The following is a 15,563-nucleotide window of genomic DNA, read 5'->3' on the forward strand; positions in this document are numbered from 1 at the left end:
GAATCCCTCCCTAACCTCAGCCGGGGCACACCGCCATACCCAGCCCCGAATCCCTCCCTAAACTCAGCCTCGGCACACCCAACCACCAGCCCCGAATCCCTCCCTAACCTCAGCCTCGGCACACCGCCATCCCCAGCCCCGAATCCCTCCCTAACCTCAGCCTCGGCACACCGGCATCCCCAGCCCCGAATCCCTCCCTAACCTCAGCCTCGGCACACCGCCATACCCAGCCCCGAATCCCTCCCTAAACTCAGCCTCGGCACACCCAACCACCAGCCCCGAATCCCTCCCTAACCTCAGCCTCGGCACACCGCCATCCCCAGCCCCGAATCCCTCCCTAACCTCAGCCTCGGCACACCGGCATCCCCAGCCCCGAATCCCTCCCTAACCTCAGCCGGGGCACACCGCCATCCCCAGCCCCGAATCCCTCCCTAACCTCAGCCTCGGCACACCCGCATCCCCAGCCCTGAACCCCTCCCTAACCTCAGCCGGGGCACACCGCCATCCCTGGCCCCGAATCCCTCCCTAACCTCAGCCTCGGCACACCGCCATCCCCAGACCCGAACCCCTCCCTAACCTCAGCCTCGGCACACCGCCATCCCCAGCCCCGAATCCCTCCCTAACCTCAGCCTCAGCACACCGCCATCCCTGGCCCCGAATCCCTGCCTAACCTCAGCCGGGGCACACCGGCATCCCCAGCCCCGAATCCCTCCCTAACCTCAGCCTTGGCACACCGGCATCCCCAGCCCCGAATCCCTCCCTAACCTCAGCCGGGGCACACCGCCATCCCCAGCCCCGAATCCCTCCCTAAGCTCATCATAGAGCATCGTCATCCCCAGGCCCCGAATCCCTTCCCTAAGTTCCTCAATGGAGCACCGTCATCCCCAGCCCCGAATCCCTCCCTAATCTCAGCCTCGGCACACCGTCATCCCCAGCCCCGAATCCCTCCCTAATCTCAGCCTCGGCACACCGCCATCCCCAGCCCCGAATCCCTCCCTAACCTCAGCCGGGGCACACCGGCATCCCCAGCCCCGAATCCCTCCCTAATCTCAGCCTCGGCACACCGGCATCCCCAGCCCCGAATCCCTCCCTAACCTCAGCCTCGGCACACCGCCATCCCCAGCCCCGAATCCCTCCCTAACCTCAGCCGGGGCACACCGCCATCCCCAGCCCCGAATCCCTCCCTAACCTCAGCCTCGGCACACCGGCATCCCCGGCCCCGAATTCCTCCCTAACCTCAGCCTCGGCACACCGGCATCCCCAGCCCCGAATCCCTCCCTAACCTCAGCCTCGGCACACCCGCATCCCCAGCCCCGAATCCCTCCCTAACCTCAGCCAGGGCACACCGGCATCCCCAGCCCCGAATCCCTCCCTAACCTCAGCCGGGGCACACCGGCATCCCCAGCCCCGAATCCCTCCCTAACCTCAGCCGGGGCACACCGGCATCCCCAGCCCCGAATCCCTCCCTAACCTCAGCCGGGGCACACCGGCATCCCCAGCCCCGAATCCCTCCCTAACCTCAGCCTCGGCACACCGCCATCCCCAGCCCCGAATCCCTCCCTAACCTCAGCCTCGGCACACCGCCATCCCCAGCCCCGAATCCCTCCCTAACCTCAGCCGGGGCACACCGCCATCCCCAGCCCCGAATCCCTCCCTAACCTCAGCCGGGGCACACCGCCATCCCCAGCCCCGAACCCCTCCCTAAACTCAGCCTCGGCACACCGCCATCCCCAGCCCCGAACCCCTCCCTAACTTCAGCCTCGGCACACCGCCATCCCCAGCCCCGAATCCCTCCCTAACCTCAGCCGGGGCACACCGCCATCCCCAGCCCCGAATCCCTCCCTAACCTCAGCCGGGGCACACCGCCATCCCCAGCCCCGAATCCCTCCCTAACCTCAGCCGGGGCACACCGGCATCCCCAGCCCCGAATCCCTCCCTAACCTCAGCCTCGGCACACCGCCATCCCCATCCCCGAATCCTTCCCTAACCTCAGCCGGGGCACACCGGCATTCCCGGGCCCGAATCCCTCCCTAACCTCAGCCGGGGCACACCGGCATCCCCAGCCCCGAATCCCTCCCTAACCTCAGCCGGGGTACACCGGCACCACCATCCCCGAATCCCTCCCTAACCTCAGCCGGGGCACACCGGCATCCCCAGCCCCGAATCCCTCCCTAACCTCAGCCGGGGCACACCGCCATCCCCAGACCCGAATCCCTCCCTAACCTCAGCCTCGGCACACCGCCATCCCCAGCCCCGAACCCCTCCCTAACCTCAGCCTCGGCACACCCGCATCCCCAGCCCCGAATCCCTCCCTAACCTCAGCCTCGGCACACCGGCATCCCCAGCCCCGAATCCCTCCATAACCTCAGCCGAGGCACACCGGCATCACCAGACCCGAATCCCTCCCTAACCTCAGCCTCGGCACAGCGGCATCCCCGGCCCCGAATCCCTCCCTAACCTCAGCCGGGTCACACCGGCATCCCCAGCCCCGAATCCTTCCCTAACCTCAGCCTCGGCACACCGCCATCCCCAGCCCCGAATCCCTCCCTAACCTCAGCCTCGGCACACCCGCATCCCCAGCCCCGAATCCCTCCCTAACCTCAGCCGGGGCACACCGGCATCCCCAGACCCGAATCCCTCCCTAATCTCAGCCTCGGCACACCCGCATCCCCGGCCCCGAATCCCTCCATAACCTCAGCCGGGGCACACCGGCATCCCCAGCCCCGAATCCCTCCCTAACCTCAGCCTCGGCACACCGCCATCCCCAGCCCCGAATCCCTCCCTAACCTCAGCCGGGGCACACCGGCATCCCCAGCCCCGAATCCCTGCCTAACCTCAGCCTCGGCACACCGGCATCCCCAGCCCCGAATCCCTCCCTAACCTCAGCCTCGGCACACCGCCATCCCCAGCCCCGAATCCCTCCCTAACCTCAGCCGGGGCACACCGGCATCCCCGGCCCCGAATCCCTGCCTAACCTCAGCCGGGGCACACCGGCATCCCCAGCCCCGAATCCCTCCCTAACCTCAGCCTCGGCACACCCGCATCCCCAGCCCTGAACCCCTCCCTAACCTCAGCCTTGGAAACATCGGCATCCCCAGCCCCGAACCCCTCCATAACCTCAGCCTTGGAAACATCGGCATCCCCAGACCCGAACCCCTCCCTAACCTCAGCCGGGGCACACCGCCATCCCCAGCCCCGAATCCCTGCCTAACCTCAGCCTCAGCACACCGCCATCCCTGGCCCCGAATCCCTGCCTAACCTCAGCCGGGGCACACCGCCATCCCCAGCCCCCAATCCCTCCCTAAGCTCAGCCGGGGCACACCGGCATCCCCAGGCCCCGAATCCCTTCCCTAAGTTCCTCAATGGAGCACCGTCATCCCCAGCCCCGAATCCCTCCCTAATCTCAGCCTCGGCACACCCGCATCCCCAGCCCCGAATCCCTCCCTAACCTCAGCCGGGGCACACCGGCATCCCCAGCCCCGAATCCCTCCCTAACCTCAGCCTCGGCACACCGGCATCCCCAGCCCCGAACCCCTCCCTAACCTCAGCCGGGGCACACCGCCATCCCCAGCCCCGAATCCCTCCCTAACCTCAGCCGGGGCACACCGCCATCCCCAGCCCCGAATCCATCCCTAACCTCAGCCGGGGCACACCGGCATCCCCATCCCCGAATCCCTCCCTAACCTCAGCCGGGGCACACCGGCATCCCCAGCCCCGAATCCCTCCCTAACCTCAGCCTCGGCACACCGCCATCCCCAGCCCCGAATCCCTCCCTAACCTCAGCCGGGGCACACCGGCATCCCCAGCCCCGAATCCCTCCCTAATCTCAGCTGGGGCACACCGGCATCCCCAGCCCCGAATCCCTCCCTAACCTCAGCCTCGGCACACCGCCATCCCCAGCCCCGAATCCCTCCCTAACCTCAGCCGGGGCACACCGGCATCCCCAGCCCCGAATCCCTCCCTAACCTCAGCCGGGGCACACCGCCATCCCCAGCCCCGAATCCCTCCCTAACCTCAGCCGGGGCACACCGCCATCCCCAGCCCCGAATCCCTCCCTAACCTCAGCCGGGGCACACCGGCATCCCCAGCCCCGAATCCCTCCCTAACCTCAGCCGGGGCACACCGCCATCCCCAGCCCCGAATCCCTCCCTAACCTCAGCCGGGGCACACCGGCATCCCCAGCCCCGAATCCCTCCCTAACCTCAGCCTCGGCACACCGCCATCCCCAGCCCCGAACCCCTCCCTAACCTCAGCCTCGGCACACCCGCATCCCCAGCCCCGAATCCCTCCCTAACCTCAGCCTCGGCACAGCGGCATCCCCGGCCCCGAATCCCTCCCTAACCTCAGCCGGGGCACACCGGCATCCCCAGCCCCGAATCCTTCCCTAACCTCAGCCTCGGCACACCGCCATCCCCAGCCCCGAATCCCTCCCTAACCTCAGCCTCGGCACACCCGCATCCCCAGCCCCGAATCCCTCCCTAACCTCAGCCGGGGCACACCGGCATCCCCAGCCCCGAATCCCTCCCTAACCTCAGCCGGGGCACACCGCCATCCCCAGCCCCGAATCCCTCCCTAATCTCAGCCTCGGCACACCCGCATCCCCGGCCCCGAATCCCTCCATAACCTCAGCCGGGGCACACCGGCATCCCCAGCCCCGAATCCCTGCCTAACCTCAGCCTCGGCACACCGCCATCCCCAGCCCCGAATCCCTCCCTAACCTCAGCCGGGGCACACCGGCATCCCCGGCCCCGAATCCCTGCCTAACCTCAGCCGGGGCACACCGGCATCCCCAGCCCCGAATCCCTCCCTAACCTCAGCCTCGGCACACCCGCATCCCCAGCCCTGAACCCCTCCCTAACCTCAGCCTTGGAAACATCGGCATCCCCAGCCCCGAACCCCTCCATAACCTCAGCCTTGGAAACATCGGCATCCCCAGACCCGAACCCCTCCCTAACCTCAGCCGGGGCACACCGCCATCCCCAGCCCCGAATCCCTGCCTAACCTCAGCCTCAGCACACCGCCATCCCTGGCCCCGAATCCCTGCCTAACCTCAGCCGGGGCACAACGCCATCCCCAGCCCCCAATCCCTCCCTAAGCTCAGCCGGGGCACACCGGCATCCCCAGGCCCCGAATCCCTTCCCTAAGTTCCTCAATGGAGCACCGTCATCCCCAGCCCCGAATCCCTCCCTAATCTCAGCCTCGGCACACCCGCATCCCCAGCCCCGAATCCCTCCCTAACCTCAGCCGGGGCACACCGCCATCCCCAGCCCCGAATCCCTCCCTAACCTCAGCCTCGGCACACCGCCATCCCCAGCCCCGAATCCCTCCCTAACCTCAGCCTCGGCACACCGCCATCCCCAGCCCCGAATCCATCCCTAACCTCAGCCGGGGCACACCGGCATCCCCAGCCCCGAATCCCTCCATAACCTCAGCCGGGGCACACCGGCATCCCCAGCCCCGAATCCCTCCCTAATCTCAGCTGGGGCACACCGGCATCCCCAGCCCCGAATCCCTCCCTAACCTCAGCCGGGGCACACCGGCATCCCCAGCCCCGAATCCCTCCCTAATCTCAGCTGGGGCACACCGGCATCCCCAGCCCCGAATCCCTCCCTAACCTCAGCCTCGGCACACCGCCATCCCCAGCCCCGAATCCCTCCCTAACCTCAGCCGGGGCACACCGGCATCCCCAGCCCCGAATCCCTCCCTAACCTCAGCCGGGGCACACCGCCATCCCCAGCCCCGAATCCCTCCCTAACCTCAGCCGGGGCACACCGCCATCCCCAGCCCCGAATCCCTCCCTAACCTCAGCCGGGGCACACCGGCATCCCCAGCCCCGAATCCCTCCCTAACCTCAGCCGGGGCACACCGCCATCCCCAGCCCCGAATCCCTCCCTAACCTCAGCCGGGGCACACCGCCATCCCCAGCCCCGAATCCCTCCCTAACCTCAGCCGGGGCACACCGGCATCCCCAGCCCCGAATCCCTCCCTAATCTCAGCTGGGGCACACCGGCATCCCCAGCCCCGAATCCCTCCCTAACCTCAGCCTCGGCACACCGCCATCCCCAGCCCCGAATCCCTCCCTAACCTCAGCCGGGGCACACCGGCATCCCCAGCCCCGAATCCCTCCCTAACCTCAGCCGGGGCACACCGCCATCCCCAGCCCCGAATCCCTCCCTAACCTCAGCCGGGGCACACCGGCATCCCCAGCCCCGAATCCCTCCCTAACCTCAGCCGGGGCACACCGGCATCCCCAGCCCCGAATCCCTCCCTAACCTCAGCCGGGGCACACCGCCATCCCCAGCCCCGAATCCCTCCCTAACCTCAGCCGGGGCACACCGCCATCCCCAGCCCCGAATCCCTCCCTAACCTCAGCCGGGGCACACCGCCATCCCCAGCCCCGAATCCCTCCCTAATCTCAGCCTCGGCACACCGCCATCCCCAGCCCCGAATCCCTCCCTAACCTCAGCCTCGGCACACCGGCATCCCCAGCCCCGAATCCCTCCCTAACCTCAGCCGGGGCACACCGGCATCCCCAGCCCCGAATCCCTCCCTAACCTCAGCCGGGGCACACCGCCATCCCCAGCCCCGAATCCCTCCCTAACCTCAGCCTCGGCACACCGCCATCCCCAGCCCCGAATCCCTCCCTAACCTCAGCCGGGGAACACCGCCATCCCCAGCCCCGAATCCCTCCCTAACCTCAGCCTCGGCACACCGGCATCCCCAGCCCCGAATCCCTCCCTAACCTCAGCCGGGGCACACCGCCATCCCCAGCCCCGAATCCCTCCCTAACCTCAGCCTCGGCACACCGCCATCCCCAGCCCCGAATCCCTCCCTAACCTCAGCCGGGGCACACCGGCATCCCCAGCCCCGAACCCCTCCCTAACCTCAGCCTCGGCACACCGCCATCCCCAGCCCCGAACCCCTCCCTAACTTCAGCCTCGGCACACCGCCATCCCCAGCCCCGAATCCCTCCCTAACCTCAGCCGGGGCACACCGCCATCCCCAGCCCCGAATCCATCCCTAACCTCAGCCGGGGCACACCGGCATCCCCAGCCCCGAATCCCTCCATAACCTCAGCCGGGGCACACCGCCATCCCCAGACCCGAATCCCTCCCTAACCTCAGCTGGGGCACACCGCCATCCCCGGCCCCGAATCCCTCCCTAACCTCAGCCGGGGCACACCGGCATCCCCAGCCCCGAATCCCTCCCTAACCTCAGCCTCGGCACACCGCCATCCCCAGCCCCGAATCCCTCCCTAACCTCAGCCGGGGCACACCGGCATCCCCAGCCCCGAATCCCTCCCTAACCTCAGCCTCGGCACACCGCCATCCCCAGCCCCGAATCCCTCCCTAACCTCAGCCGGGGCACACCGGCATCCCCAGCCCCGAATCCCTCCCTAACCTCAGCCGGGGCACACCGGCATCCCCATCCCCGAATCCCTCCCTAACCTCAGCCGGGGCACACCGGCATCCCCAGCCCCGAATCCCTCCCTAACCTCAGCCTCGGCACACCGCCATCCCCAGCCCCGAATCCCTCCCTAACCTCAGCCGGGGCACACCGGCATCCCCAGCCCCGAATCCCTCCCTAACCTCAGCCGGGGCACACCGGCATCCCCATCCCCGAATCCCTCCCTAACCTCAGCCGGGGCACACCGCCATCCCCAGCCCCGAATCCCTCCATAACCTCAGCCTCGGCACACCGGCATCCCCAGCCCCGAATCCCTCCCTAACCTCATCCGGGGCACACCGCCATCCCCAGCCCCAAATCCCTCCCTAACCTCAGCCTCGGCACACCCGCATCCCCAGCCCCGAATCCCTCCCTAACCTCAGCCTCGGCACACCGCCATACCCAGCCCCGAATCCCTCCCTAACCTCAGCCTCGGCACACCGCCATCCCCAGCCCCGAATCCCTCCCTAATCTCAGCCTCGGCACACCCGCATCCCCGGCCCCGAATCCCTCCATAACCTCAGCCGGGGCACACCGGCATCCCCTGCCCCGAATCCCTGCCTAACCTCAGCCTCGGCACACCGGCATCCCCAGCCCCGAATCCCTCCCTAACCTCAGCCTCGGCACACCGCCATCCCCAGCCCCGAATCCCTCCCTAATCTCAGCCTCGGCACACCGGCATCCCCAGCACCGAATCCCTCCCTAACCTCAGCCGGGGCACACCGCCATCCCCAGCCCCGAATCCCTCCCTAACCTCAGCCTCGGCACACCGCCATCCCCAGCCCCGAATCCCTCCCTAACCTCAGCCGGGGCACACCGGCATCCCCAGCCCCGAATCCCTCCCTAACCTCAGCCGGGGCACACCGGCATCCCCAGCCCCGAATCCCTCCCTAACCTCAGCCTCGGCACACCGCCATCCCCAGCCCCGAATCCCTCCCTAACCTCAGCCTCGGCACACCGCCATCCCCAGCCCCGAATCCCTCGCTAAGCTCATCATAGAGCATCGTCATCCCCAGGCCCCAAACCCTTCCCTAAGTTCCTCAATGGAGCACCGTCATCCCCAGCCCCGAATCCCTCCCTAATCTCAGCCTCGGCACACCGGCATCCCCAGCCCCGAATCCCTCCCTAACCTCAGCCTCGGCACACCCGCATCCCCAGCCCCGAATCCCTCCCTAACCTCAGCCTCGGCACACCCGCATCCCCAGCCCCGAATCCCTCCCTAACCTCAGCCTCGGCACACCGGCATCCCCAGCCCCGAATCCCTCCCTAAACTCAGCCTCGGCACACCCACACCACCAGCCCCGAATCCCTCCCTAACCTCAGCCGGGGCACACCGGCATCCCCAGCCCCGAATCCCTCCCTAACCTCAGCCGGGGCACACCGGCATCCCCAGCCCCGAATCCCTCCCTAACCTCAGCCGGGGCACACCGGCATCCCCAGCCCCGAATCCCTCCCTAACCTCAGCCTCGGCACACCGGCATCCCCAGCCCCGAATCCCTCCCTAACCTCAGCCGGGGCACACCGGCATCCCCAGCCCCGAATCCCTCCCTAACCTCAGCCGGGGCACACCGGCATCCCCAGCCCCGAATCCCTCCCTAACCTCAGCCGGGGCACACCGGCATCCCCAGCCCCGAATCCCTCCCTAACCTCAGCCGGGGCACACCGGCATCCCCAGCCCCGAATCCCTCCCTAACCTCAGCCTCGGCACACCGCCATCCCCAGCCCCGAATCCCTCCCTAACCTCAGCCGGGGCACACCGCCATCCCCAGCCCCGAATCCCTCCCTAACCTCAGCCGGGGCACACCGCCATCCCCAGCCCCGAATCCCTCCCTAACCTCAGCCTCGGCACACCGCCATACCCAGCCCCGAATCCCTCCCTAACCTCAGCCGGGGCACACCGCCATCCCCAGCCCCGAATCCCTCCCTAACCTCAGCCGGGGCACACCGGCATCCCCGGCCCCGAATCCCTCCCTAACCTCAGCCGGGGCACACCGCCATCCCCAGCCCCGAATCCCTCCCTAACCTCAGCCGGGGCACACCGCCATCCCCAGCCCCGAATCCCTCCCTAACCTCAGCCGGGGCACACCGGCATCCCCAGCCCCGAATCCCTCCCTAACCTCAGCCGGGGCACACCGCCATCCCCAGCCCCGAACCCCTCCCTAACCTCAGCCTCGGCACACCGCCATCCCCAGCCCCGAATCCCTCCCTAACCTCAGCCGGGGCACACCGCCATCCCCAGCCCCGAACCCCTCCCTAACCTCAGCCTCGGCACACCGCCATCCCCAGCCCCGAACCCCTCCCTAACCTCAGCCTCGGCACACCCGCATCCCCAGCCCCGAATCCCTCCCTAACCTCAGCCGGGGCACACCGCCATCCCCAGCCCCGAATCCCTCCCTAACCTCAGCCGGGGCACACCGCCATCCCCAGCCCCGAACCCCTCCCTAACTTCAGCCTCGGCACACCGGCATCCCCAGCCCCGAATCCCTCCCTAACCTCAGCCGGGGCACACCGCCATCCCCAGCCCCGAATCCCTCCCTAACCTCAGCCGGGGCACACCGGCATCCCCAGCCCCGAATCCCTCCCTAACCTCAGCCTCGGCACACCGGCATCCCCAGCCCCGAATCCCTCCCTAACCTCAGCCGGGGCACACCGGCATTCCCGGGCCCGAATCCCTCCCTAACCTCAGCCGGGGCACACCGGCATCCCCAGCCCCGAACCCCTCCCTAACCTCAGCCTCGGCACACCGGCATCCCCAGCCCCGAACCCCTCCCTAACCTCAGCCTCGGCACACCGCCATCCCCAGCCCCGAATCCCTCCCTAACCTCAGCCGGGGCACACCGGCATCCCCAGCCCCGAATCCCTCCCTAATCTCAGCCGGGGTACACCGGCATCACCATCCCCGAATCCCTCCCTAACCTCAGCCGGGGCACACCGCCATCCCCAGCCCCGAATCCCTCCCTAACCTCAGCCTCGGCACACCGCCATCCCCAGCCCCGAATCCCTCCCTAACCTCAGCCGGGGCACACCGCCATCCCCAGCCCCGAATCCCTCCCTAACCTCAGCCGGGGCACACCGCCATCCCCAGCCCCGAATCCCTCCCTAACCTCAGCCTCGGCACACCGCCATCCCCAGCCCCGAATCCCTCCCTAACCTCAGCCGGGGCACACCGCCATCCCCAGCCCCGAATCCATCCCTAACCTCAGCCGGGGCACACCGGCATCCCCAGCCCCGAATCCCTCCCTAACCTCAGCCGGGGCACACCGGCATTCCCGGGCCCGAATCCCTCCCTAACCTCAGCCGGGGCACACCGGCATCCCCAGCCCCGAATCCCTCCCTAACCTCAGCCTCGGCACACCGGCATCCCCAGCCCCGAATCCCTCCATAACCTCAGCCTCGGCACACCGCCATCCCCAGCCCCGAATCCCTCCCTAACCTCAGCCGGGGCACACCGGCATCCCCAGCCCCGAACCCCTCCCTAACCTCAGCCTCGGCACACCGGCATCCCCAGCCCCGAACCCCTCCCTAACCTCAGCCTCGGCACACCGCCATCCCCAGCCCCGAATCCCTCCCTAACCTCAGCCGGGGCACACCGGCATCCCCAGCCCCGAATCCCTCCCTAACCTCAGCCGGGGCACACCGGCATCCCCAGACCCGAATCCCTCCCTAACCTCAGCCGGGGCACACCGCCATCCCCAGCCCCGAATCCCTCCCTAACCTCAGCCTCGGCACACCGCCATCCCCAGCCCCGAATCCCTCCCTAACCTCAGCCGGGGCACACCGGCATCCCCGGCCCCGAATCCCTCCCTAACCTCAGCCTCGGCACACCGCCATCCCCAGCCCCGAATCCCTCCCTAACCTCAGCCGGGGCACACCGCCATCCCCAGCCCCGAATCCCTCCCTAACCTCAGCCGGGGCACACCGGCATCCCCAGCCCCGAATCCCTCCCTAACCTCAGCCGGGGCACACCGCCATCCCCGGCCCCGAACCCCTCCCTAACCTCAGCCTCGGCACACCGGCATCCCCAGCCCCGAACCCCTCCCTAACCTCAGCCTCGGCACACCGGCATCCCCAGCCCCGAATCCCTCCCTAACCTCAGCCGGGGCACACCGCCATCCCCAGCCCCGAACCCCTCCCTAACCTCAGCCGGGGCACACCGCCATCCCCAGCCCTGAACCCCTCCCTAACCTCAGCCTCGGCACACCGGCATCCCCAGCCCCGAACCCCTCCCTAACCTCAGCCTCGGCACACCGGCATCCCCAGCCCCGAATCCCTCCCTAACCTCAGCCGGGGCACACCGGCATCCCCAGCCCCGAATCCCTCCCTAACCTCAGCCGGGGCACACCGCCATCCCCAGCCCCGAACCCCTCCCTAACCTCAGCCTCGGCACACCGGCATCCCCAGCCCCGAATCCCTCCCTAACCTCAGCCGGGGCACACCGGCATCCCCAGCCCCGAATCCCTCCCTAACCTCAGCCTCGGCACACCGCCATCCCCAGCCCCGAATCCCTCCCTAACCTCAGCCGGGGCACACCGGCATCCCCAGCCCCGAATCCCTCCCTAACCTCAGCCTCGGCACACCGCCATCCCCGGCCCCGAATCCCTCCCTAACCTCAGCCGGGGCACACCGCCATCCCCAGCCCCGAATCCCTCCCTAACCTCAGCCTCGGCACACCCGCATCCCCAGCCCCGAATCCCTCCCTAACCTCAGCCTCGGCACACCGGCATCCCCAGCCCCGAATCCCTCCCTAACCTCAGCCGGGGCACACCGCCATCCCCAGCCCCGAATCCCTCCCTAACCTCAGCCGGGGCACACCGGCATCCCCAGCCCCGAATCCCTCCCTAACCTCAGCCGGGGCACACCGCCATCCCCAGCCCCGAATCCCTCCCTAACCTCAGCCGGGGCACACCGGCATCCCCGGCCCCGAATCCCTCCCTAACCTCAGCCTCGGCACACCGCCATCCCCAGCCCCGAATCCCTCCCTAACCTCAGCCGGGGCACACCGGCATCCCCAGCCCCGAATCCCTCCCTAACCTCAGCCGGGGCACACCGCCATCCCCAGCCCCGAATCCCTCCCTAACCTCAGCCGGGGCACACCGGCATCCCCAGCCCCGAATCCCTCCCTAACCTCAGCCGGGGCACACCGCCATCCCCAGCCCCGAATCCCTCCCTAACCTCAGCCGGGGCACACCGCCATCCCCAGCCCCGAATCCCTCCCTAACCTCAGCCGGGGCACACCGCCATCCCCAGCCCCGAACCCCTCCCTAACTTCAGCCTCGGCACACCGCCATCCCCAGCCCCGAACCCCTCCCTAACCTCAGCCTCGGCACACCGCCATCCCCAGCCCCGAACCCCTCCCTAACTTCAGCCTCGGCACACCGGCATCCCCAGCCCCGAATCCCTCCCTAACCTCAGCCGGGGCACACCGCCATCCCCAGCCCCGAATCCCTCCCTAACCTCAGCCGGGGCACACCGGCATCCCCAGCCCCGAATCCCTCCCTAACCTCAGCCTCGGCACACCGCCATCCCCAGCCCCGAATCCCTCCCTAACCTCAGCCGGGGCACACCCGCATCCCCAGCCCCGAACCCCTCCCTAACCTCAGCCTCGGCACACCGGCATCCCCAGCCCCGAACCCCTCCCTAACCTCAGCCTCGGCACACCGGCATCCCCAGCCCCGAACCCCTCCCTAACCTCAGCCTCGGCACACCGCCATCCCCAGCCCCGAATCCCTCCCTAACCTCAGCCGGGGCACACCGGCATCCCCAGCCCCGAATCCCTCCCTAATCTCAGCCGGGGTACACCGGCACCACCATCCCCGAATCCCTCCCTAACCTCAGCCGGGGCACACCGCCATCCCCAGCCCCGAATCCCTCCCTAACCTCAGCCGGGGCACACCGCCATCCCCAGCCCCGAATCCCTCCCTAACCTCAGCCGGGGCACACCGGCATCCCCAGCCCCGAATCCCTCCCTAACCTCAGCCGGGGCACACCGCCATCCCCAGCCCCGAATCCCTCCCTAACCTCAGCCGGGGCACACCGGCATCCCCAGCCCCGAATCCCTCCCTAACCTCAGCCTCGGCACACCGGCATCCCCAGCCCCGAATCCCTCCCTAACCTCAGCCGGGGCACACCCGCATCCCCAGCCCCGAATCCCTCCCTAACCTCAGCCTCGGCACACCGGCATCCCCAGCCCCGAATCCCTCCCTAACCTCAGCCGGGGCACACCGGCATTCCCGGGCCCGAACCCCTCCCTAACCTCAGCCGGGGCACACCGGCATCCCCAGCCCCGAACCCCTCCCTAACCTCAGCCTCGGCACACCGGCATCCCCAGCCCCGAACCCCTCCCTAACCTCAGCCTCGGCACACCGGCATCCCCAGCCCCGAATCCCTCCCTAATCTCAGCCGGGGTACACCGGCACCACCATCCCCGAATCCCTCCCTAACCTCAGCCGGGGCACACCGGCATCCCCAGACCCGAATCCCTCCATAACCTCAGCCGGGGCACACCGGCATCCCTAGCCCCGAATCCCTGCCTAACCTCAGCCTCGGCACACCGCCATCCCCAGCCCCGAATCCCTGCCTAACCTCAGCCTCGGCACACCGCCATCCCCAGCCCCGAATCCCTCCCTAACCTCAGCCTCGGCACACCGCCATCCCCAGCCCCGAATCCCTCCCTAATCTCAGCCTCGGCACACCCGCATCCCCAGCCCCGAATCCCTCCCTAACCTCAGCCGGGGCACACCGGCATCCCCGGCCCCGAATCCCTGCCTAACCTCAGCCTCGGCACACCGCCATCCCCAGCCCCGAATCCCTCCCTAACCTCAGCTTCGGCACACCGCCATCCCCAGACCCGAATCCCTCCCTAAACTCAGCCTCGGCACACCGGCATCCCCAGCCCCGAATCCCTCCCTAACCTCAGCCGGGGCACACCGGCATCCCCAGCCCCGAATCCCTCCCTAACCTCAGCCTCGGCACACCGCCATCCCCAGCCCCGAATCCCTCCCTAACCTCAGCCTCGGCACACCGCCATCCCCAGCCCCGAATCCCTCGCTAAGCTCATCATAGAGCATCGTCATCCCCAGGCCCCAAACCCTTCCCTAAGTTCCTCAATGGAGCACCGTCATCCCCAGCCCCGAATCCCTCCCTAATCTCAGCCTCGGCACACCGGCATCCCCAGCCCCGAATCCCTCCCTAACCTCAGCCTCGGCACACCCGCATCCCCAGCCCCGAATCCCTCCCTAACCTCAGCCTCGGCACACCCGCATCCCCAGCCCCGAATCCCTCCCTAACCTCAGCCGGGGCACACCGCCATACCCAGCCCCGAATCCCTCCCTAAACTCAGCCTCGGCACACCCACACCACCAGCCCCGAATCCCTCCCTAACCTCAGCCGGGGCACACCGGCATCGCCAGCCCCGAATCCCTCCCTAACCTCAGCCGGGGCACACCGGCATCCCCAGCCCCGAATCCCTCCCTAACCTCAGCCTCGGCACACCGCCATCCCCAGCCCCGAATCCCTCCCTAACCTCAGCCGGGGCACACCGCCATCCCCAGCCCCGAATCCCTCCCTAACCTCAGCCGGGGCACACCGCCATCCCCAGCCCCGAATCCCTCCCTAACCTCAGCCTCGGCACACCGCCATCCCCAGCCCCGAATCCCTCCCTAACCTCAGCCTCGGCACACCGCCATCCCCAGCCCCGAATCCCTCCCTAACCTCAGCCGGGGCACACCGCCATCCCCAGCCCCGAATCCCTCCCTAACCTCAGCCGGGGTACACCGCCATCCCCAGCCCCGAATCCCTCCCTAACCTCAGCCGGGGCACACCGGCATCCCCGGCCCCGAATCCCTCCCTAACCTCAGCCTCGGCACACCGCCATCCCCAGACCCGAATCCCTCCCTAACCTCAGCCGGGGCACACCGCCATACCCAGCCCCGAATCCCTCCCTAACCTCAGCCGGGGCACACCGCCATCCCCAGCCCCGAACCCCTCCCTAACCTCAGCCTCGGCACACCGGCATCCCCAGCCCCGAATCCCTCCCTAACCTCAGCCGGGGCACACCGCCATCCCCAGCCCCGAATCCCTCCCTAACCTCAGCCTCGGCACACCGGCATCCCCAGCCC

This window comes from Phalacrocorax carbo, chromosome 19, assembly GCF_963921805.1.
Source record: "Phalacrocorax carbo chromosome 19, bPhaCar2.1, whole genome shotgun sequence".
Classification (NCBI taxonomy): Eukaryota; Metazoa; Chordata; class Aves; order Suliformes; family Phalacrocoracidae; genus Phalacrocorax; species Phalacrocorax carbo.